Source organism: Hesperophylax consimilis, chromosome 23, assembly GCF_061612785.1.
Source record: "Hesperophylax consimilis isolate HC1 chromosome 23, BYU_Hcon_1.0, whole genome shotgun sequence".
NCBI classification, from domain to species: Eukaryota; Metazoa; Arthropoda; class Insecta; order Trichoptera; family Limnephilidae; genus Hesperophylax; species Hesperophylax consimilis.
The window spans coordinates 8,958,544-8,982,108 of record NC_142858.1 but is presented as its reverse complement, the minus strand read 5'-3'; positions in this window follow the sequence as shown (position 1 = coordinate 8,982,108).

Sequence of the window (23,565 nt, the reverse complement as noted above, 5' to 3'; positions counted from 1 at the left end):
CGGAAACATTGATTCGGCGGGTCATAATGCCGTACCGTGCTGCAGTCATGGCAACACCACGCACACTTGCAGCCTACTCCTCCGCACACACATATACAGGAGTGTGCCAATTGACCAGGCAACACTGGCACTCGGGCAGCTACCCGTGAAAATTCCATTTTTATTTGAAGGTTGCAAAATGCTTCAGAAATGCCTTCGTTGCATTCCATGCTTATCGAATTTGTGAAGCGCATAGTTAATAGACGACACATATTCGTTTATGATGATATTTTGATCTGCCGGAAAAGTCGATGTGTATCTTACCTTCGACAAAATGTTTTGATAACAAAACATTTTAACTTTTTTGCATTAGATCTACTAAGGACGCCCTGAGAATGTGACATTGAATGTCATCTTTGGAGATGTTGTTCGGGGGGTCTTTTTGAGGAAAGAAAGCAAAGGAGGTTCTTGGAAGGAGTAATGTAAGAAGGGTAGATATAAATCTGGGGTGTTGTATGAAGTCATCCCTTCCACTGCGGTGCATGAGCTCCCTCAACCGGCCTCTCCCGATCCGGTACGTATCCGTCGCCAAGACCTGGAAAAACACCTTAACAAGAGTATTCCTGCTAAGTCACCAAACGGAGCAGAAATACATTTTTTTTTATATATGTTTTTTTTTAAATATGTACACTGATCAGAAATAAGTCTTGATCGGTGAGCTCTGGCGTAATGAGATTTTTGATTTTTGCCGTTTGCATCTATTTTTCGATCTTTAGAGGTGATTTTTCAAAAAAACGGCGCTCTACAAATTATGCAATTATTATTATAATTATTGTTATTATTGAAAAAACGTTTTGGGCGATCGCTTATCGTAAGGTTCCAAATTTATAGAACCTAAAAATATGTGACAAATAGCGAAATCTACGTGGATTGAGAACACGATATTAATTAAATAATTTGGCAAATGTATATATAGTACTTTATGTATGGTACCAGTATGAAGATGGCCGTTCTGGACACTGGCTCTGTTTACAAATAAAAAGTGGACAGAAGTAAAAAAATCGGTTTTACTAATTATTGATAGTTTTAAAATGAAATATCTATGAGGCGCTTTTGAGGAAGTCGTGTTTAGAATTTTTCAAAATACGTGAAGTTTAATGTACAGTTTTCACAAACGTACGGGTTAAATCATTCCAATCATATTCAATATCTAAAAGAAACCAACACCATTGAAAATTTGAGATGTCTTTGAAAAGCGGATTGCCTAATTTCTGTTACGCCACTGCTAGACACATGAATAATGCCATACACAATTTTTCCGAATTTGGAGACACACTTGAGCTTTTTAGACGACTTATTATGATAACCTTTTAGATTCACGTACATAATACATGCAACAAGAAATTAAAATTTACAAAAATGAAACTATCCATCAACAAAGCTAGAATGTCAAGAGTCAAGGTTAAAATCAAACATTTAACAAACAAAAAACTGAATGGAAATAAACATGGTTGGAAAACCAATCCTGGAATGATGAATAATTTACACTTCATAAATAAATAATAATAATAAAAATTAGGTAGATGTCTACATGGATCTTGAAACTAAGTAAACATGATGGTCATGAAATAATTTCTGAGAGATAGGTATCGCATTTCTCAGAATGTTACAAAAATAACACTGTGGTCACCTGCTGTTGATTGAGTAATTAGCGATGAAGTATGAAATAAGGCAAGGCATGTCACTACAATGTACGAGGTAGATCGATCGTAATTGATCAATCAGCTTACGTATACGTGTTGCATATTATCAAGGCCGCACAGGGTTTTAACGACCGCATCCCACTTTCGAAAACACATCCCACATCCCAAATAATATATTGAATTCTTAGTTGAAATGATAAACATTTAACCAACGAAATGGATTCATAACGATCTTCCTGGTTCACCAGTGAGATGCTCAATCCGCTATTCCGATGCTCGACACGGTGGATGATGGAGATAAACGTTGGTGAATTGCAAAGATGTGGCTTTTTAATGAAAAATCTATACATCTGTAAAAAATAAAATAAACAAAGAAGAAAAAAGAAAAGAGTGGTGATTTGTGGTGAGGTTGTTACATTTAAGAATAATTTGACCTTTTTCTTGAATGATACCAAATATGAGTGCCTATGAGGTTGTAAACTTTAAGAATAACTTTTTCTTGAATGATACCAAATATGTTATTTTTTTAAATTTTATTCTTCGGGAAGGCTATTCAAATATTTTTGTACCTTTGAAAGTGTATATATCTTTATATTTAAATATAGATGGATTTATATTGAGGTAGAACCTGCAGACAAGCAGCCATGTGGCAACTTGGCGGGACTTCATATCTATTGTCTAAATATCTGTATTATGCCAAATGTTTTTTGTTAGAAATATTTAAAAAAACATGCTGGCTTTGAACAAAAACACATGTTTATTTTTCTTAATTTTTCTTAGTGACATAATTGGGAGCTGTCGACCCCTGTTGTCCCAACCTTGTTGCGAATCCCAATTGCGACTTTCCCAAAGTCAGCAACTCCCAGGAAGCCATTAGAAAACTTAACTTTTAGCCCAAGCGTTGCGTGTTAGAACCAACTGTGTTGTCTTCTTAACTTAAGTAACTAGGTTACTAACTTTGCTTATGACACATTTACATATTACAAAGCCTACATACATACACGATATAAGCATTATTATATTCACTTATATGTACGTATTATTGTAACGGATCGCGGCACGCCTAATGATCGACTATACAAAATAGAGAATCCGTAGAGAATTAAAAGTATATCTACGAATTATTATGAATTATCTAGTAGAATTAACGGTAGAACTATGGCCCAGCGTTCATACATAATAAAAGTATTTATATATTATTTTTTTATATAACGCTTTTTCCACGTTAGAAAGAGAAATAATAATAAATTTCAGTTTATCTCAAGGATATTTACTTGATGCCATGAATAAAAAATGTTAAATAGCATAAGTGAAGATTTCACAATTCGCGCCACTATCATAACATTCCGTTACGCTTTTAAAAAATATTTTACTTGTTTTAAATTGCTTCCACGATGTCGCTCTTTGCTGATGACATCAAGCTATATAAAAAAAATAACTGATGAAAATCGTTGCCAAATACTACAGTCAAATATTAATAAGTTCAAAGATTGGTGCCTACAAAATAATCTGTTTTTTAATGTAGACAAATGTAAAACCCTGACTTTCTGCAGAAATTAAAATCCTCTTTTATTTGAATATTCCATTAACAATACACCTTTAGAAAGAGTCACGGAAATGAGAGATCTTGGAATTATTTTGTATGAAAAACTAAGTTTCGCCAATCACATTGCGAACTCCCCAAAACAACGGTTCCACACTATGGGAAACCATTACTTAGGTGGTGTCGATATATTTAATAGTAACTTTGCGTAAAAGATTTATTTCAACACTATTCGTAAATGGAAGTTGTATTTTTTTAAACCAGTCAAATCGCTGTATTTTTATTTATTTTTTACTATTTCTTTATCAGTTTTCAAAATTATATGTCTTCAAAATTGTACCACCTACATGTAAAAGCCCTCTTGGCGTTAAATAAATGAATAAATAAAATAAATAATTTATTTTATGAACGAAATAAAAAGTGAAAAAGTGAACAACTTTCTTCCAAATTCTCTTACACAAAACGAATGTTTTCGAAATATTGTTGCATACTGAGCAAACACATTGAAAAGCCTGAGGGATTAACCAAGTTACCGCCTCTCTTGTTTTCTTCAGCTTCATATTATTCCTGTATTTATTTAAGTTTTTAATCCAGCAGATTTGGGTGGATGAGTCTACCGTATTACACGAGAGCTAATGCCATATTACATGTTGCAGGTGGCACAGCCCGACCGAGCCCCACAGTCCAGGCAGTTGAACTTATGCTTTATACCATTCAAAATATTTCACAATTTATGTGATCAAGATAGTAGAAATTCTAATAATTTAAGTAATTATTATATTTCAAGTGAAACTGCCTTTTGTGGTGGAAATGATTATTATTTACTCCCGATTCCACAGTACGAATTTAATTCCTGAGTCAACACTTTTGTAGGTGGAAAATGTTTTCTTCGAAGTTTCTCGCTAGGCCCATAAAATGAAAAGTAAACACCCCGGGTGGCCCTGTCCACAGATCATACAAATGTCTAGAAGTGTAACATGGTGGTTTATATTTTTATCAATCTATAATTTATCTTCAAAACAAACATTTCAGTGCTTTTAAAATATCATCGATACTATAGTATACGAAAGTCACATAGCTATTTAAGGATATTATCATCCATTATTTGTAAAAGAAAAACAAACTTTTAATAACCAGTCATGTCTGCCACCCTCTTGTTTAAGAGTCATACACACTGGGCAAAGAAACATACACAAAGCTATCTAAATTTTAACACTGAAAAGACAAACCGACTCTTCGGTTACTTTCGAGCAAACTAAAGTGAAGTATCACTTTTACACAAAAACCACATTTTTCACCGCAATCTACACATATGCCCTTACACATATGACACTGAAGGCTGTCTGAAACGTTGACACAAGGGGAAGAAAGCGCAAAAAACTAACTACCAACTGATTTTACTAGTATTTTTTTCAAAGAAGAATAATACAACATGCCTTACAAGAGGAATTGCAAAACATTAATGTATTGTTTTACTAGTATTGTTTGCCAAGAAGAATAATACAACCTGCCTTACAAGAGGAATTGCTACATATATTTTTTAATTTACATACAGGCCTTCAAGAGACGTAGCTTAAAATAACTAGTGATTCCTGAGTTTATTTAGAGTAAAAAAATGTTCATAAAATTTTTGTCTCCGGTGACTTTTTTGTTTTATATTTAGTTATTATTCAGTTAAAAATGTTCATTTTTTTATGGAGAAAAATAATTATTTGTCTCTACATACTGTAATGTAGAATCACCTCCCAAAATTACTGCATTTTAATTACTCAAGTTTCTTGTATGTATATTTATGTACATTTATGACACAACCAGACGTCTCATACAATCAACACTGGCAACTGTGGAAGAATGGTGTGAAGAAACAGGGCTGTCGATCGATCCAGACAAGACAGAAATAGTAATCTTCACACGCAAAAGAAAACTAGAGGGATGGAACAATCCAAACTTCTATTAAGTACCTAGGAGTCATCATAGATGCCAAACTGAGATTAAAAACCAGATGGAATCTGTGGGCAGAAAGGCATGTTCACTAATGTGGGCAACTAGGCAGATCTGCGGCAGAACGTGGGGACTCAATCCTAAAATGATGCAATGGCTGTATACAGCCGTTGTAAAACCAAGGATCATGCATGCAGCCCTTCTCTGTTAGAGGAGAACAATACCGAAAACAGTGATAGTAACACTCACTCACATACAGGGACTCGCATGCAGAGGAATCACGGGAGCTATGCGAACCACTCCAATACTAGCCAGGGGGCGGCGATGGCTGCAGCCTACAGGCTACAATGCAAAGATCAATGGAGAGGCGAGCTGCCCAAAAACAGTCATACAGAGATCGGAACAAGACTGAGGGCAATTAGCCCGACAGCTGGAATGAAGCAGGACGACGAACAAGCTGAATACTTCTTCAGACAGCAGTTTGTGGTGATCTACCCCACAAGGGAGGAATGGGACACGGCTCCAGGTCCTACCTCCAAACAGGAACTAATCTGGTTCACAGGTGGGTCCAAGATGGATAAGGGAACATGGGCCGGAGGCTGTCTGCAGGGATCCAAGAAGGAACTCAGTATACCTCTAGGAACACACTGTACTGTGTTTCAAGCTGAGATGGAAGCCATCTTGGCCTGCGCACAGAAGAATAAACGCATCGGATACGGGAATAAGAACATGAACATATTTTCTGATAGCCAGGCAGCCCTAATGGCTCTGGGAAGTAACCGATGCGACTTCAGGCTGGTGAATGAATGCAGGACTGTTCTTACAGAACTCGCTACCATCAATAAAATAACTCTAATCTGGGTACCAGGACATAAAGGAATTAAGGATAACGAGCGGGCTGACAAACTAGCAAGGAAAGGGGTGAAAGCACCACGGCCGTAGGAGTAGCAGCTTGTCACACAAAATTACATATTGATAGGTAGGTCAAATCCCAGCACTGCAGAGAATGGTAGAGGGCACCTGGAATGAAATAATCCAAAGTACTCATAAAAGGACCAGACCCTAGACGAACCAAGAAACTACTCGATATGGACAGAAACTCGCTGAGGGAACTGGTAGGACTACTAACGGGAGACTGCCATCTCAGGAGACACATGAAAAAAAAGGTACATATATTTTGTTTGCCGGCCATGCTATCTCCGTGACACTGACTTCAATGCATTAATATATATTAGTTGTAATCGTGATTTACAATCCAAAAAATGAAATTATTCAATAACATGGTGACTATTATTTTTATAAGCAATAATTGTTCGCCTGAAACACTCATCCACATTGAAAAAATCTCCTGATAAAAAATACATGACGCCAACGGGACACGAACCCGTGTCCATTCGATTTCCGGTCGAAAGCTCTGACCACTGAGCTATGGGGGCTTATTTCTTAGAAAAATTTCAATATATGCTAGTGTTTCATTCAACAATTACTGCTTTTTACATTTTTTCACCTGAGAACAACCAACTTTATTTTTTATCAGGAGATTTTTTCAATGTGGATGAGTGTTTCAGGCGAACAATTATTGCTTATAAAAATAATTGTTATCCTTTGTGCTATGCATAAATAAAATCTTGTCTTTAAAACATTAATTTATCGAAAAAATAATAAATAACATGGTGACTATTTTAGTGAATACGACAAACATGTGGGAGATATGGCACAGAAACGTGCCGATTGTCGTAGAGCTATGACCATACGGCACGGATTATAAACATCCACTTTTACAAAAATCGTTTATTTATTGACCTATTTTTTTCGAAAAGGTGCAGAATACCTGTTTACGTTCCAATAAAAGTTTTCCGATATCTTCAGCCTGGACCCCACTAGGACTGCTAGAAGTTTATGATTGTACCTTTCTTCAGGTAATTGAGCGTCCACCCCCGTCAGTCGCCGTGCAAACATCTTGTCGTGGGCAAACTACGGTCAAAGCAAATTACTTATGAATTATCGACAAATATTTTCGACCTTGAAAAGCACTGCCCGCGTTTTCCCTTTTATCACTTTTTTCGGTGCTTGCGGCTTTCTTCGAAAGGAGCTATTTTTTCGTTTGACGCGCTGAAACTGAGATTGTGAAATTGGCGACAAGTTTCAGTAGAGCCTGAGGTAGTTTCTTCTATGATTGATTAAAAAAAATTATAGATCTATCGTCTCAGAATCGCCATATTTGTGGTGCACCGCCCAAAGAAAAGAACAATTTAACGCATTATTGTTTCCATATATGTAGAGCATATTTTGCACTTGATAACACCTTAGATAATAACTAGTTTAGATTTCTTCTAATTTAACATTTATTTAAGTTGTTTTAATGCCAAAACATTATGAAAACAATCTAGTTAATTCATAAAAATTGATAACCTGAGTTAGATAAACACAAGGGGTCATATACAAGTCATACAAAATATTATAACAATAAATAAGGCAGATAAAAAAAAGTAGGTACAATTTGATCGGTCATTGGAACCATAGTGCGCCGCCGCTGTGCGATGATGACATTTACAGTAGAATGGGTGAAGGATGTTGGCTTCACTTTAGTGTGCGCCGTTTTTACACCAATTTGTTTAGTGGGTAAATAATGGTTCATGGCACATCTTCCTTGTTTGTATTGACATTGGTTGAAATGTAGGTCTAGGTACGACTTGGCCCGGCAATGTTCTGTGGGGCGTTGGTATCTACTTTGTACGTAATTAAATTGTCCCTCGGTGTAGAAACTTCGGTTGGTATTTAGCTGTAAGGAAAACTTCCCGCCTTGCTAAAGATATCCGATATCTCATTATCTCTTCCGCTTCTGGAAGAATCAAAAGTCGATATAATCTACTTCAGACGTCAGCCATTTTACTCATGAATAAGAAATGCTGGAGCTATTACTAGACAATACAATAGTTTGATAACATTCAAAAACTGAAATAATAATTAGTAAACTCTCATAAAATAATAATGCTGCTTCTTAGCTTAACATCTTGTACCCGCGAAATGAAATAAATTCGTCTTTAGTTCCGTATATCGATCCGATATTGTAAAATTATTGACAAATACTGTCAACATTTGACATTCCGAATCATCAAACTTCATATATTTACGAAAAAATATTAATAAAATGGGATAATTGTAGCGCCTTTCTTGGCAGCCGGACTCGTCATGCCGTTTTCCAACCGCTTTGTGTTTTTTTTAGTATTTTCAAGGGAAATGAGGCAACATCCCTTTGAAATTATTTTTAAAATCAGTCAATCAACATTTTAAATTAACTTACCAATTAGTAATCAGAACTTTATAGTAATGTGATTAGAGTGCATTGTGTTAAAAATAAATAATCGAAAATTGTCCTAAAAATATTCTAAATTCGCTGAAGTTGAACTTGGGACGAGAATCGGTAACTGTAGGTATGCCAGATGTTTTCAACGGAATTCTTGGAAACTCTGAAGGCCCTAACAAGTGCCCAGGGTAATTTATTATCCCAACCGTCGCCTTTTATTGCGGGCACATTGCACCACTAACGCAATCACCAGGAACAAGATAACATGGAGATGAATGATGGACTTGCCGAACGTCACAGCGGTGCTGCCAAGGTCTGTTATCTATATGGGGAGACTGTGTCAGCGCTCTATCAGCAGCATACACATACCTGGACGGATGACGAACCTCGTGATGGCACTGTTGATGGACGCGGTGGACTTTCTCGCTGCAGCAGCTGGTCCAGTTTCCTCACCACCTTCTTGTTCTTGCTGCAGAGTCTCCATCTTCGTGTCACCTGTTTCTGTACTTCATCACTTTTTTTTTTTTTTTTAAAGAAAGACAAACATTCCCAGGCTACGAATAACCCAACAATGTTTGAAAATCTCCTACTACCACCACAGAAAGCCGAAAATGTTGCTTGTGTTATGATGGAGGACTAAGCCAGCCGAGGAATCGAACACGCGACGCTCGGGTGAGACCCAAGCGCTATGCCCACTCAACCACTGACCGGTCTGTTCGATCACCTGTTCCTGTACTTCATTTTATTTAACTTAATTTCAATTTATTTATGTAATATTTATATTTTTTTGTAATACCTACATTTCTTTGTCCGAATTCCTTATCAATCGTCGACCGTGATAGGGAATGTTACTAACAGACCATAGATCACGAATTTAGTCTATATCATATTGACATAGAGCTTTATCGATCGTCCTCCATAAAGATAATTATTGAATCTAAAAACAGATGGAATAGATATGAGCTGGGCGTAATTTAAGACTTTAGAACAGTTGACTCGATAATAGAAGAACTAAATGGAAAATTAATAGATGTATTTTTTTTAAATCATTGAGTCTTACATGGTTCATGGACGTGTTGGATATTTTCATAGGGCTAAATTCCAACACAAGAAACCCCGCACTGCACGGAAAAAATTGATTATGGCTGATTTATTGAAATTCTGTTCAAAAGTAATTGCAACCTTTTCATAATAAAATATTAGTCTATTAAGAATATATCGGAAAACTCACGCGTGCTTTTCCTGATTAATATAATGAAGAAATGTTACAACATTAGAATTTTTATGAACACGTGTGACGATTTCCTAATAAAATATTCGTGTTTTACCGACGGTTTATTACGAAACCTGTCAATTCATTCGAATCTCCCAGGAATACGATAAGTCCCGTTTTTAATTAATCTATTTTAATTAATTTATAATAAATTATATTATGTCAGTATATTTTCTCCATGTGCTCAACTGAAGTCCTGAAGCTCTGCGTTTTGCATAACATTCACGCAAAGCTTCGAAAACTACGAGTTGATATTTTTTAAAGAACTAAATGTCTTTCCATCGATCTTTATGAATAATTACACTACCTTCATTCAAAATCGTCAAATTACCATTGATTTCAAATGCACCATTATATTGAATAAAAGAAATACACCATTACTTATTCTCATTATTTTTCACATTAATTTATCTTTAGCGAATACAATTGCACGCGATTGCACTGGTCTCCCATAAAACACGACGCAATGTAGAAACCTTTCACTACTCTTATAGATTCTCTTTTTGCGGAAGCGATGAAAGAACCCTTAAAAACCCACCTCTAAATCATTCCCGCGTTCCTACCCAGTGCAAGCATTACGATTTAGGAACGCGCCACCCTCTAACACAGGGCGCCCGGCCCTCTCAAACGTCACCACCAAGGCTGAATAAAGACGCATTTTATCAAAGCAAGTCCTCGCTCTGTACCTCCTACTCTTATTGGAAGAATTTCTTTTATTTTCATGGTGCAGAAAATCAAAATTAAATTATCGGTTGTAGAGGATTCTCTTGGAATAGCCATATAGAGTACCTATCTATCGACTAACTTCGAAGAGTAAGAATTATTTTAAGAACACAGTGTGAAAATGTCCTTGAAAGCCAAAAGAGCTATAACAATAATAAAAACCAAAAAATACTCGCAGAACTTAATTATAATATTATTAAATTTGATTTATATTAAATTAAAAAAATAATAATATTAATTTCGAAAATTTTTACAAATTAGCAAATAAACTTGTACACACCCAGCAATCTCAACAACCGTGATTCTACATATTTCTCATTAGCTTATTACCATCGACATAAGCAAGTGATTAATAACAAACCAAAAAACCTGTTTAAATTAATGCAAAAATTCCATTTTGATGTAACTAACAACATTTGTGCATACCTACCTAAATACAAAATGCGCCTGCCACATAGTATAGCTTACCAAATGTGTCACGATCGCCGATCAATATTACCAACTGAAAGGGATTCAAAAGAAATTGTGTGTATTTGTGTATGCAAAAAATCAAGCCGTAAAAACCTTTATTTTACTACCCATAATTCATATTTTTTCAATTTTCGATCTAGTTGCGTTATTTATTGTGCCGGCTTGTATCAAATATCAAAGAAAAAAAACAATTTGACTGAGGATTGAACCTTCCTCCCAGGGACTGACTAAAATGAGTGAACCGCGTTATCAGTTAAGCCAAATCCTAACTGGATGGTATTGAGATTTATTAACTGCTGTAAATTTTTATAATGTCATTCAATTTCAAAGAAATGCGCTAGTGTGCGTGAGTGCAACCAAAAGTTGAAATAATGTATTGTCATCGGCAAACTGCCAAGTTTCAGCTGTCGGATGCCGGATAAGTGGGATAATTTCCACTTCCAAGATGCCATTTCATAAATTCATAAATTTATTTATTAAAGAAAACAATATCGAAATTCAATATTTAAAAACTGATCCTCCTTATTATTACTTATTATCACCTAAACGCGGTTATTTATTTGCAACAACTTTGCCTCCATTACCTCACCCTCAGTTGCTCGAGTAACTTGGCTAGCACTTGAAAATTAATTACACGATAAAATTTAATTAAATATTAATTTTTCCCTTGATACCCTCAGCCGAGTCCTTACTCGAGCTGACAAAATTATGGAAGAAATTATATTATTTCTGAAAACATCTCTCTATAATCTATCAGTGGCGGTCCGGAAAGTTAACTGTAATGGTTTTAAATGCTAAAATTTGTATTAATAGAATATCACTTTTTGTCATGGACCTAAAGAAGGTTCATGCTTTTTAAGGTTCACAAGTCAATTGAATATTTAGCAGTTAACCGTACCATTTGTTTAGGTAGGCACAACATTTTTGACACCTTTGACAGTCGTTTGCCACATGCTTATGCCAAAATCATGATTTTTTGGATAAAGAAATGTAATAATGCGATATGTATATAATGTAGGCACACTATCTCCATAACAGTAATGTGTCCGAAACGTAGGCTAAAGAAGGAGGCAGCGCAAAACGGTATAATAGCCCAAAATTAAATCACTACAATACTTTTGGCACTGAAAATCTCAAATCACACCTGAAAAAGATTCTGTCTCATCTTTGAATTTAACCCAGCACCTTAACCTCGCCAGCTTGATCTACCACTGAACTAATTTGATATTAACCCCTTCGGTCAATTTAACTGGATCACACTACAATTCTTCAATTTTTGTTTGATATTATCAACTATGATTCTTTCCGGGAGTATGGACGCTAATGGACGACGGTACACACTTTCGCCAAAGGAGTATGGATGGCTATGGACGACAGGGGTTGCACATTCATATTCGATGCATATTCTGTAAATATGCATCGTATTGCTATCTATGGGCATATTACTGTTACTTTATACCAATTTTAAACATTTTACATCATTATCGACAGAGATACTGGCTGTTATTTATTTTGCATACTATCATAAAATTTAATCAAAAAATACATATTTTTATTTTTGTAAAAAAAACTCACTCCCCAGAGCACGGCCAGCATTACATAACTTACTCCCGGAAAGGTTAAAGACGTGTTATTTCAGAGAATTCGAATAATTCATCAAATTTTAAAGTTTATTTTCATGGACTTTATTATTTGAGTTCTGTGAAGCAACTAGCCCATGTTGATATAATAACAGAACTTCAATAGGACTTTCACAGAACTTGAAAATTAACTTTGAAATTTGATGATTTGTTCAAATTTTCTGAAAGAACCCGTCCTAAATAATATTTTCCCTCGCCATCCCTGCTACAATACAGCGACGAATATCGTATTCTACTCGAGTTAAATGATTTCAACTTTAATTTGCCTAATGCGGCCTTACGTGCTATTCGGGGAATACAATGCCGAGTCTGTACTTTAATTTACTTCACAATTGTTTAGTTTTGATGTTCCTGACATACTTACTGTTATTAAACCACATCTAGTTCCCACTTGGAACTTGAAACGTTGTTTCCAGTGCCTACTTAGTAGTTTTATTACATAAATGATTATTTTAACGTGCCTGGTTTTTGTGCACACCCTCACTGTGTTTTTTTCAATTATCTAGGTGCGGTTAGCACAGTTTTTGGCATATGTACATATAATGATTTAATACACGAATGTGATATAATTTGAAACTCGGAACGGGTAGAACTAAGGCTTCCTTATTTTTGGGAAAAGTTGTGAGACTAGATTAAAAGTACCTATTTAACATTTTTTAAATTACGTATCTTTCACTCTGGAATGCGGGGCGAGTGATTTAGGTATAAAATGTATGGTAAAAACCATACATGTCAAACCCAAAAATTTAAATCGTTCCTAAAATATCAGCGGTTATTGTCATATTCAGTACCTTGCTCTTTATTCTCGAGATAATAAAGCTTTTGAAACTCCAGCACTCTACGGGTTTCATATATTATGCGTCTTTATTTTGGTTTAAAATTAAAATAAATGCTACTAATGCACCTGATACACGAGCAACTGGCGGCATCGATTGCGTCGCTGCATTAAAACAGTACGGAGACTTTTTTTAAATTCATACAAACTTTGAGGTAGTGACCATCAGACCCAGTAACTGAAGTTGCTCGTGTGCGCGTGGATTAATACAGATATATCAATACGACACAGGAAACTATGAGAGTAATGTTAAGTTTAACTATAACTCAGACGCGTATTTAGAATCAATAACCTAAAAAACTACCGATTAATAAAAAAGCGTCGGAGAGCGTCGAAGCAAAACCAATTTGATGAATGATAAAAAAACTAAATCTAAAAGCTTTTTGTACCAAATTTTTTTGTGTGACGCCTCACAAAAACCCCCCTGCCTGTGCAGTGTAAACATAGGGGTGCTACTTCGCCACCCAGTTAGATACCGTTTTGAAGCTTGTAAAAGAGGCTATTGTATCTTTTAAACACTAAAAATTATAAACAGTGTAAAATGTTTTTTCTCAGATGTGAATAATGAGCATTGGTCCCTGTAACCAGAAAAAGTTTATTTGATAAATAATTACATTTAGTAAAACAAAGTCACGGTATCGGATTCAAACTTTCAATCGCTTTTACCAATACATTTGGGTATTTGGGTAAATTATAGGTAAGTAAAACTTTAGAATATATTTATGATGGTCGCTAGATAAAGCGAAAAAATTAGTTTTGACTGAAAAATGGATAATCTTATAAATATACTTCAAAAATACTAAATCAATTTTATTTTTTGAGAAATTTTTAAAACGGCTATTTCTATAGAAGCTGTATAGGTTTCAAGAAAATAGAATGGTATTGGTTAAATTAAAGAAAAAATACAGCAGGAAAGAGAGGGTAGAATATCACTATAACCTCCCTGTAAAACCCTTATGGTTTATCCCGTCTGCTAGAGTAGATGATCCTTCTGCTTTCAGTGTTAGGATCAGAAATGTCAAATTTCTTTTGATGAGCTTTCAATCCCCTTCAAAGCAGCGTTATATACCTTTTACTAAAACCTATATAAGCAATGGGTAGGTACTTTTTATACATGAAACAGTAAATTGCAGAACAATGAGTATGACTGATTTATGGAAATCCTGTTAAAAACGTGATGACAATCCATTTCCTTATAAAATATTGATCCATTCAGAATATTATATCGAAACAGGTGTTCTTTTCCTGATAAATGTAAAGACTGATAATAATATAAGTATTATTATGAACACGCTTTACTGATACTTTGTTAAGAGTTTTGTAAATTCATTCGTTAAAGACCTGCAGTCCCATTTTTAACAGGAATCAGAATAATTTTACCAGATTTTTTAATAAGTTAGCAATATTTTATTTCAATTAGCTTTCTCCGCGTACCTTCAAATTATTGGTAATCGATGTAGCCTTACAATGTCCGATACTTTATCCGCAGAAGTAATATCTTGATATATTTTCTCATGTCCATCATTTATTAAAAACAATATTAATGAAATATTTATACATAAAAATATGCATTGGTTTACTAACTTAACTTGTTATCCACTGGAACGCCAAGATATTTACAACAAAATGCGTAGAGCGTTTGAGATTTGCGTGTGTTTGAGAAACCATTTACTGTGTAAAACAGTTATCTCAAAGAATATTGCAGGGAACTTTATAATGAATTCCTTTTTATATATCTTTAAACTGGCTATATTTTGGCCAGCGTAAGTTCGGGGGTTTTGCATGTTGGTCAAAATGTGGCCAAATAACCTCCAGTGAGACTTCTTTTTTCTAATTCTCTTATCTTTGTTTATAATTTCTTTCTTATTTTCAAACTTTTTATCCGTAGGGTTTCCTTGTAGAGAGAACGTTTAATGAAAGAAAGGAGTGTTTCTGGGTCTTGAAGAGAACCGCATTGGGGATGAAATGAAAAAACGCGTCTTCTTTTCACATACGAGTTATTCAAGAATGACTCTTCAAGAGTAGGTCGATGAAATTTTAATGTAAATAGTTGCAAAAGCATTACTTACACAAATAATCACCAACTCACAGTCCCATATATTAAAACAAAAATTTGCTTAGTTACAATTAATTACCTAAATAAAAAACGTCATATTATGTATCGGAAAAATAACTGCATCAATCCATGAATATTAATATTGAAGTGGTGCATATAAGCACGTAAATTATTATTACAAAGTGCTCATCAGAGTACCTGGGAAACAATATTCATCGCGCTTCAGTAGAAAGCACAAGGCAATGAGACGGAAGCCGTTTTAAAATATATCTGTCTCCGGTTAGCGCACTAACAAACCAGTATGAACTCTCAAGCTGTGGGCTTTTGTTTTATGAAATTTACAACCCTTAATTTTTTCGGTAATTTCATGAAATTTCAACGCCAATGTTTATAAATTGCAGCGCAACATAATACTGAGACATATAATATTCATTGTCACATATAATACTGAGTTTGACAGTAGTCATAGTTGTGTCAAAGTGTCAACGCTGGAATACTAATACATACTGGTTTTAGTAAGTGAGTAAAAATATTTTTTATAGTAAATTATGAACTTTAAACACTACTAATTAGGTACATTACGCTGGGATAATACTCCGCGATAATAATATATCTAATGTAAAAACGTAATCAATTAATTTCTATGATCACTTCATTGGATCGAAAATAACCCAATACGAACAGGCATTTTACCATCATGGTTGAATCATCTTATAGATTTTAGAAGTCGAAACGACACCACGACTACATTTACTACAATTATTAAGAACGTGCTATTTAACGCTGTCGTTGGATAGCTTAAGCTTTTCCCCCACAAATATGAACACTGAACAGGGTAAAGTGTGAATTTCTCGAAGAAATAAAGACCTTTATTATTTATTATTACATTCACACCCCCCTATTTTTCGACGTAATCTCCGTTACAATCGATGATCGGTGAGCCGTGGCACTCGGTCTTTGACTCCCTTGTCGAAGAACTCCGGCGCCTCCGTCCTCAAAATGTTTACAAATCTTCCTCCATATCCATGTCGTTCTCGAAGCGTTCCGAAAAAAGAATAAAATAAAGTTCTTTCAGGTAAAAGATGGAAATCACACGTCTCCAGGGCGGGACTATGAACAGGATGACGGAGGAGATCCCATTTGAATGAGTGTTGTCATGCAGTAAGTACACACTATTTGTCAGCTCTGCTCGTCGCTTGTTTTGGGTAGCCTTACGTTTGGCGTTGATGGTTGTCCCTTGGCAAAAAAACAAACGCCTTTTTAACGGTTGTCATGATTTTCCGGCGTGAGAGTGTCAGATAAATTTTCGGGCGAGAGATGAAGAGGATTGGCGCCACATCATTGATTGCCTTGTTGACTCCGGGATTAGGGCATGTTTCATCGCTTGTGACAATAGAGTCCATAAAGCCTCGCCTCGACCCGAGCGCTTTCCGCACGATGTAAGTTTCTGGCAGTATTTCGGGAAGTCAACCTGCACATACCTTTGCATATCCCATATTTTCCTTCAAAATCGTTTGTATGGTGGACTTACTGACGTCTGGGTTCAAGCTTGAGAGGTTACGGACTATTAGAAGGCAATTATCGCGATTTTTACCATCGATCTTCTTCAACAAAAAGGACAATTAAAGACCTCCATCCCCTATACTTCTCATTCTCATAACGTTCCACCACTCAATACCTCAGCACACCACTGCCTGACATATCGCTGGTTCATCACATTACCATAAATGAAGAATAGATGAAGATGGATTTGAACACACCTCCCTCTTTGGGAGCTCCGTGGAGTTCAAACGACGGTCACGGTTATTCTGAAGCAACTACTAAGCCGGATGTAGAGGGGGAAGTCCACTCTACAAGCTGCTGCTGCCATCTTTTGAGAAATAAATAATAAAATATAAATTCTTGGACAACCTGCGTACATATAATATATAATCCATGACTCAACCCAATATTTCGATCCACGTTCACAATTCTCAGGGAACATATTTTGGGATACTCATTCGTATGAGTGAGTGTTGCACATAATGAGTTATGGTTTGGAATGACGCCTCCCACGGGGTGGGCGGTACAAGTCGCTAGTAGATTGCGCCGTCCACGTTATAGCGTGAAACGCGACGGGAAATGAATGACGTACTTGGGCGTTTTGCATTTTCGCTCTAAAACTGACTGAGATAATGTGCACCAGCACAACATTATCTTAGATGGGATCGTTTATTTTTATGCAGACATTGTGGAATAAATAGTTGGAAAGTTTTGCTGCAAACATTGCATAATACATTAGGTAGAGTAAAATTTTCGATTTATGTTAGATGGCAAGTTTTGCAAAATGTGAATCATCTCAGTGTATTTTTGCCTTAGCAAATATGGATATGCCGAAGCTCCATATCTCGTGCTGCCAGCCGTAAACAGTCAAGTTAACCTAGTAATTCCTGAGCAAATTTAATCAAGACAGAGATCACCCTTTAAGTGATTTAAATCCGACAGATTTTCTGCTAATTTAATATTTTCCATAAATAATTTTCTTAAATTTAAAAAAAAAAATTCTAACACCTTGAAAACGCGCAGTTCTGAAATAGGGATAATGTACAAACGCCAAAAGGAACGTTATCAATTGATTTATTTTTTTTAGTTATGTGAAACCACACAAGAGACCCAACTGCACCCAACCGTCGCCAGTGAGACTATGGCATCCCCAATAGTGGTATGTTGTGAGGATTAGGATGATAAGAAGGGGATGGAGATGGGAAAGAGGGAGGTAGGCGAGCACCTGGCTATTCAAGTCATTAAAGCAATGTTGTGGTCTCATGGTCTCTACTCTCTACTCTGAATAGCAGAGTACTTCCTCACTCCAATAAGCCTCACGATATTCTCCCATATGTGTCACATATTCCCACTAGCTCATCACGGTTAGGAGCATTTTTAATCTAATTATTGTTCATTTTCAATTTAATTATTTCTTGTTCTACGAAAAAAAGCTCGATGAATATATAAAATTTCTCCAGAATCGTCGCCAAAACGTAGTTTAAAGGTGCGGCTAGAGTCGAGGAGAACTTGAAAGCATTCCTTACAAATGTATGAAAGAGTAAAATCATGGGTCATTCAGCTTAGGTAGGTCAGGAATAGAATGTCTGGGGTTGGGCATGTAATAGTTGAGGTTGGGTAAGACTGAATAATTTACGTCGAACCCTTTCAAACAGAATTAAAACTAACAGTGTAGAGAAAATTTGATGATTAAAAAAATTATTGGAAGTGTTATTTGATTTTCTTTACAGACATTTTCAATAAATTCTTTTGAAGTTATTAAACACATTTTAATTTCACGTTTGTATTCGATAATGAAGCGGAAATTAACCCACTTCCCGACATTCGATCAACCTGAAAACTCGGTTGATAGACTCGGTGTCGATGACAATGCATTCTATCATATTTTGGTAATAATCGCTTTCACACACGCGGACATGCACGCATTTCTCCGAAATCGGTTGATAAAACAGCAGTACACGAAATATATGTCGGTCATAACCGATTGGCATTTAGCAAATTTGAAAGAGCTGTCGACTTCAGTTTCCGGGTAAGAGGTTCAATCCTCGGTCAAAAATAAATAAATAAAGTTTTAACAGATATTCAAAGTAGATGTTTATTTACTTATTTAGAATTTACGGCACAAATGCCATTTACATACAAAGTTTTTTTATTTTATTTTTTTACATATACATAGTGCAGTATTAAATTTTGATGAGAAAAATTAAAGAATTAAATTAATTAAAAGAAGCGATGACAATAGCATGTTATGTAGTGACCTCATTAAAATAAGTGGCGTTAAAATGTGTTATTAGTGCAGCTTTATACTTTACAAGGGGAATATTAAAAGTATCTGCGATTTTAGCACAAAAGTTCCCAAGTGTGTGCAATCTATTTATAACTGAGTTATATCCTAAGACTGTGGTATAATTGTCACAATAATACATACTAGAGGTCATACTTGATCTAATGGTAGGTACATGAAATTGAATCAACATTAATATATCAGGGCTATCCAACTGATAATTTATAATTTTGTATAAAAATATAAAGGGATGGATGCATAGTTGTTTTGTAATGATTTAGAATAATTAAAGAAAGCTTTTAACATTGGATTTTATGGAGGTTTCAACTTCTTTTATATAATTCTTGTAACATTTATCTGAAATTACAGCGCACTGCTTACGCAATTTGTGAATTTCAGCATAATCATCGAGTGTTCTCATTGTTTTGAATTTATGGTGAGCAATCTTTTTTTTTAAACTAAGTTAATAATATCATTGGTGAACCATTTAGGAAAAGTTGATGTATTACGTGAAGTGACAGGTATCTACATAACTTTAAATAGCTTTTTTTGAGATACAGTAAAAATTTTCGATATTTGTCATTTAATTTGCCATCATTCAGAAATGACCAACATTTAGTAGGAAGTTACAAATTTCAGTGTAATTTGCTTTATGAAAGTTATGAGACATTAATTTGATTTTAGGATTTTCACATATGGTCTTGTTTATGGTTATATCTAAGTTATAGCTAAGGTTATGTCCAAGGGAAGAAGAATTTCTGAGGATTTAGTTACAGTAACAGATTTGATATTAGAAAAAACTAGATCCAAGGTTCGGTCGTTGCTATTTTTGTTATCATTTAATTGATTTAAGTTTAAAAAGTTGGACTTATTATTTTTTTGGTAAACTAATGTTTAAGACAAGATTTTTTATGCATAGCACAAAGGTTAACAATTATTTTACAAGCAATAATTATTAGCCTGAAACACTCATCCACATTGAAAAATCTCCTGATAAAAGATACATGACGCCAACGGGACTGGCGTCATGTATCTTTTATCAGGAGATTTTTCAATGCGGATGAGTGTTTCAGGCTAATAATTATCGCTTGTAAAATAATAGTTAAAAAGTTGGACATTTCGAGTATTTCTCTTTCGATGTCAGATATGCTGGAGTTATTTTTTTGTAATTATTTTTAATTTTTAATAATATGTTTACATGGTACAAAATTCATTTTACATCTTGGGTCTTTTAACTACTCTTCCATTGAAAGCATTTGCTTGTGTATGGAAGGGGAGTGTACATAAATGTTGTTGTTAGTTAGTACTTAAATAATTCATTGTACATGTATGTTTGCTGTAGTATTTTTTTGATAGTAGTGAAGGATAATATATTAATATAATAAATTTTAAAAAAGAAAGGAAGTTATGGAAAACTAAGGATATTTGTGAGATTAATTAAGTGACAGTAGTTTTTTTTTCAGAATATTTTTAAAGTGTCTCTTGACAGAGAGCTCGGGTTTTATCATTAATGCTTCTGATTTCTTCTGGTAGACGATTGAAAAAAGTTCTTCCCTGGTAAGTATAATGATGTTGTGCAAAAGACGTATTTAGTTTTGGGCATAGAAAAACATGTCTAAGTCGCGTTCTGTTTTCATTTAAAAATTTATATTTATATTTTTCTTTTATAATTTGGATTAATGAGTTTTTAATATATAGGTCTTAATGTAGGTATTTGAAATTCTTCAAACAGGCGTTCTGTTGGGTAGTCAAAGGATTTTTTTAATATAATTTTAATAATTGTTCTTTGTATAATTTCAATAATTTTAATAATTTCTAGATAAATCTGAGGATAATGGATCCCAATTAATTTTTGGTAGATTATAGTCGCCTGCAATGATTATTTTTGTTTTGGATATTTAGACATTAGTATTTGAATTTCATCCATATGATTTCTGTAAATAATTTGATCAGCAGAAGGAGGAATATAAATAGAACCTAGAATGATTTTACGGTTTTTGTTTATGTTAACCACACTAAAAATATGTTCCATGTTTTTGTAAGTTGTAGTTAGCTTCCTGGAGACTAATGTCTCAGAGATTGCTAACAAAACACCACCACATGTATTGTAAAAGAAAATGTTTTCTTACCGGTTGTTTTTTTTTTATTTTCATTTTAAAGAATTTTAGGTCTCAGCGGGCACGTCTCTCTTAAATTAAGAATTATACATTGTATACAAAACACACAACAATTAATCAATTTAAAAAAATAAAGGTCTGCAAATTTAACGTCTATCGGGCGATGGCGATATCGAACGACAAAGAAGTGAAAGTGAGAAAGCATAGTGTCTAATATGATTGCCCGCAAATGCAAATGCAGGTAATACTGTTAAAAAAAACACTTCAACGTATTCTGTACCTGCTTGTATACGTGTGAGATATGTTGTCACTACCGAACTTGCTCAATGGAACGACTCCTAATCCAATATAATGACGCCTGTAGATTCATATTTGGATACCGAAGATACATCAGCGCATCGACAATGTTCACAGAATCAGGACTAAATGGATTTGCCGGCCTGATGAGACACCGGGTCACTGGAGCCAGGATGCGGCTAATGGCCTCGGCCAACACGTTGGGGACCAAGCGCCACTCCTGAGTGAGCGCTGGGCCCAAGCTCACTCAAGACAATGCCTATATAGTTGTACTGAATTGCTAATTTATTTATTTTTGCATTTTCACATATCTATTGTACAATCAATGTGTATATCTATATGGGAAGTATGGGATTGTACTGAACTCCCCACATCCTGGAATAAAAATTATTATTTTTAATTATGTTTCTTAAATGTTATTTTTAAGATAATATCCATACATTTGTTATGCCGAAAAGTTAATTCTATGAAATTCCCTAAATTATAGAAAAAAATCGTAAAATAAGCTCAAAAAAGTATAAATTTTTTTTTTCTTTTATTTAATATGTTATAGGCATGAAAAATAATATTGTATTTTTAAATGCAACTTAAAAGAATTTGTCGAGAGATATTTGTTCTATTTCAAACGAGTTGTGTTTTACTAAATATTTTCACCAATAATTTTTCGCCCGCTCCCTCTAACATTCGTATTTATATCCTTTCAAACGATCTTTGAACGCTTACTACGGGGCCATAACAAAAAAACATACCTTCAAAACGGTTATTTTCAAAAATCTAAAGAAAAATTTCGAATGAAATTAAGCACAAAATCACGTATCAAAATATAAAAATGTCTTACTGAAACTAAGGAAAGCAGAATGACTTGTCAATCCCTATGATGGATTTCATTGCCGATCTAATGGAGTCTATCAACGTATTATTAGTAGTACTAATCAGATAATCTACATCAAAATATGGTAAGTAAGCAAACAAAATGCCGAGCGTTTCAAGAGCCAAATATATTGGCGTATTTGGGAAAATCATGATATCAGTGTTCGAATGTAATATTCTCGACCTGACTTGACTCTCGAATGCTGAGGTCGAAGGTTCAAAGCCCGGCGGGCGCAGATAAATCTTCTTTAATTAATTCGAAGTTTTTCACAATATTTCATACTAAAAAATACCTACTTACTATATTAGACACACTCAGTATCGCCCTAGTCAAAGATCACCATTCGGAATTTAAAAGTTGCTTGAAATTGCTTTGGTCGTATTTGGTGACCAGATATAAATAGCCAAGTACTTTCAAACTTCCCTCTTCCCCACCTCAATTGAGGATGCCATAGTATCACTGGTTTCAGACGGTTGGGAGCACTTGAAACTGTTGTGCGGTATGTTTTCTTTTGACAAAGTTTACAATATGGTTCCCTACAAAACCATCCAAAAATTCAATTGCCGATTATCAGAAAAGTACCATTTAACTTTTAAGTTGAATCAATTAAAAAAATCTTTAACTCTTTGTAGCGCAACGGCCATGTTAAATGTCGCCAGGTTCAAAAGGGGGAATGTAAAATTGGAATGTGAAATTTGTTCTTCTTTCAATGAGTCATACCTCGCCCTGATAAAATGGTTTCCCCTGACTGACCATTGCATGATCTCAAGCACCCTCTCCACGTACTTCCTATAGTAAACTTCGACCTTATAACGCTACAAAATAAAGGTTCTACCGCAAAGTCTGAAAGTACCTGCAAATTTGACTACGATACCTCAAAAACGATGTTTTTGGTAGAACTACAATTTATTAGATTTTTTTTGATTTCCTAATATTTTGTGGCGGTTTCTAATTAGTTTGTATACCAGACCTGGACCGCTCTA